This window comes from Oratosquilla oratoria, chromosome 26, assembly GCF_046742065.1.
Source record: "Oratosquilla oratoria isolate Oo_2021 chromosome 26, ASM4674206v1, whole genome shotgun sequence".
Lineage (NCBI taxonomy): Eukaryota > Metazoa > Arthropoda > Malacostraca > Stomatopoda > Squillidae > Oratosquilla > Oratosquilla oratoria.
The window spans coordinates 46,089,121-46,092,897 of NC_134802.1; positions in this window are offsets into that span (position 1 = coordinate 46,089,121).

Sequence of the window (3,777 nt, forward strand, 5' to 3'; positions counted from 1 at the left end):
CAATTATATTGTTCAATTGAACAATTGTAGGAAGGCCCTTTACTTTGAACTTGTTTGTTCTTCTTAGAATTCTTTGCATTTTTTTTCTTTCTATAGTTTCCTCCATTGGGAACGAGAATTAGACTGTCTAGTATTCGCAATGAAAGTTTTAATATCTAGAAAATGTTCAGGTACTAGAGGCCCTTTAATATGCTTTATATTAACATATATATATATATAACGTAGAAACCACTGTTGGAGTAGAAAAGACTGGAAACGGGGAATCTATATATTTCGATTGCAAACTGCAATCCTCTTCAGTAGATACAAATAAGAGAGAGGGCGTGCTGTTTAAGTAGCACCCTTAACAAAAGAAAGGGGAACATGGGAAGATATCTCTACCCTCTTCTCACTCCAGTCTTTTCTACTCCAACAGTGGTTTCTACGTTATTGACAAATGTGTGATTACATTTTTCACCTGTAATATATATATATATATATATATATATATATATATATATATATATATATATATACATAGATATACATATATATATACATATATATATATATATATATAGTGTGTGTGTGTGTGTGTGTGTGTGTGTGTGTGTGTGTGTGTGTGTGTGTGTGTGTGTGTGTGTGTGTGTGTGTGTGTTGGAAACTTCCAAATTCTAGACATAATTTCAGTATTGCTGAGCTGTGAGTCGTTACTCCAACTCTCGTGGGGGGGGGGGAATTGAGTGTGTGTGTGTGTGTAAGGTCACAACATTACCCACAGATCTGTTATATATGAGCTCCGAGCTCTTCCGGGAGAGAAATAGCTGTCGATCACGAGTCTAACACGTAATCCAAGACCATGGTGAATCACACGCATACACACACACACAGTTATGTGTTGACAATTAGGGCAGGATAATTCCCGTTATCATAAGTTAAAAAATTCATCTGTTAGGATCCAATCACATCTTATATTTACTTTCTAGAACTCCTCATTCGACGTGATTTAACAACGCTCGCAAACAACTTGAGAGAAAGTCTACGGGGATGCATCGAACACAACGACAGCCATCTATCATATCAAAGAAAACGGAGATTCCTGCCCGGGCGGGCGTGGAGTCAAGCTATCAAGAATAATGAATAATAAATCGCCCTTCGAAACAGGAAGAGTCTGAGAACGATGGGGAAAAATGTAATGCGAAGACGTAAGACGAAGTCTGGAAGAGAACTTTCAGGATTGAGAGGCCCACCAGTGTTCTAATCCTATCTGCATAATGAGCGTATTGATGGCCAGAAGGCGTGCTTTACTCTCCCAACTCGTAAAGACCAAAATGCTACAATAATTAATGACTTCGTCAGCCTTAGAGTGACTGGGACTATGGAAAGGTGAAGAAGGATGAGGAGGCTTGGGAAAAGAGGATAAAAAACGAACAAACAAAAAATTGATAAAAGAGAGGAATAAATTGAAAGGGAAAAAAGAAACAAGAGGAACAGAATTATTATCTCTCGAAATACAAAATATCTTACTCCGAAATATGTCGAAGTTGTGACAACAATTAAAAACATTAGATGTTGTACACCACAATACGATTTGTTTTATGCATGTAGGCTTACATGATGTGTGTGTGTGATTCATCATGGTCTTCGATCACGTATTGAACTCGTGATCTACAGCCATTTCCCTCCCGGAAGAGAGCTCGGAGCTCCTATATGACCGATCTATGGGTAATGCTGTAACCTTACACGCACACACACGCACACCCAACTCCTCGCCCACGAGAGTTAGAGTAACGACTCGCAGAGCAGTGATACTGAAATTATTTCAGCCCTGGTCGGGATTCGAACCCGGACCGCTGTAGTGGCAGCCGGGAATTAACCACTGCGCCACGAAAAGTGTGTGTGTGTGTGTGTGTGTGTGTGTGTGTGTGTGTGTGTGTGTGTGTGTGTGTGTGTGTGTGTGTGTGTGTGTGTGTGTGTGTAATCCTTTTACCCTCACCAATATCTATCCATCTTTCTATATCTATACCTAGTCCTTCTTCCCCCTTATAAAAGAGGTAGCCAACTCAAAGGCATACACCCACTCCACTCCCACCCACTCCACTCCCAATCACCATCCTTTCCTCCTCTTCATCTTAGCTCCTCGTGGATGACGGGTCATCCATGTCTCCTGCCCACTGGCTGGGTCGGAAGCAATGCAGCAAGGCACAGCACATCCACAGAAGGACCGATTCACTTACGTACAAATTAGAGACTAGAATCTAAACACTGTTCGATTCTGTTTTGTCAAACTATTAGAACAAATGTCACTCGTATCTTTCTCCAAAAACAATTATTTTCATTATATGCGATTAAAGGTGAATCAGTACCAATATCCTCATCTTCTCGTCACCTCAGGATAGAACTGGGTTGTTGAAATGGTCGAGTAACATGTTAACAAGTCATGTCGTTTGTACTTGTAATATCAACTTGAAAACAGACATTTATCACAAGAGTAGTTCGTCCTTACATTGCAGATGATGCTACCTAAAAGTTGTTGAATAACGGTCTTTCAAAGTAAATGACATCATGTCGTTTGTACTTGTAGTATCAATTTGAAAACAAATAGTGACACCACAAGAGTACTTCGTCCTGGCATTGTAGATGATGTTACCTAAAAGTTGTTGAATAACGGTCTTTCAAAGTAAATGACGTCATGTCGTTTGTACTTGTAATATCAATTTGAAAACAAATAGTGACACCACAAGAGTACTTCGTCCTGGCATTGTAGATGATGTTACCTAAAAGTTGTTGAATAACGGTCTTTCAGAGTAAATGACGTCATGTCGTTTGTACTTGTAATATCAACTTGAAAACAAATAGTAATACCACAAGAGTAGTTCGTCCTTACATAGCTGATGATGTTACCCAAAAGTTGTTGAATAACGGTCTTTCAAAGTAAATGACGTCATGTCGTTTGTACTTGTAATATCAACTTAAAAACAAATAGTAATACCACAAGAGTACTTCGTCCTGGCAATGTAGGTGATGTTACCTAAAAGTTGTTGAATAACGGTCTTTCAGAGTAAATGACGTCATGTCGTTTGTATTTGTAATATCGACTTGAAAAAAACAGTAACACCACAAGAATACTTTGTCCTTGCAATGCAGATGATGTTACCTAAATTTGTAAAAGGAAACTTGTTTAATCCCGTCTGGTAACCTGACTTCCCCCCCTCACACACCCGTACTAGACATGGCAAAATAAATTGCTATTTTAGCATCAAATGTTCAAATTATCTAGTTTAAGTAACTAAGGGATTTGTTGACCATTTATTTTGTTGGAGTGGGGCAACACACACACACGCGTGCTGTGGTTTGAGTTTTCGCCTGCCAATACGGCGGTCCGGGTTCGACTCCCGCCCAGACCTGAAATAATTTCAGTATCGCTTTGCTGCGGGGCGTTACTCCAACTCTCGTGGGCGGGGAGTTGTGTGTGTGTGTGTGTGTGTGTGTGTGTGTGTGTGTGTGTGTGTGTGTGTGTGTGTGTGTGTGTGTGTGTGTGTGTGTGTGCGTGCGTGCGTGCGTGCGTGCGTGCGTGCGTGTAAGGTCACAGTATTACCCATATATCGGTCATATAAGCTCTGATCAGAGCTCTCACCCGTGAGGTTAAATGTCGATCACGAGTCCAACACGTGATCCAAGACCATGGTGAATCACACACACACACACACACACACACGCACGTATGTACGCACGCACACAAACACGCGCGCGCGCACGCACACACACACACACACACACACACACACACACACACAG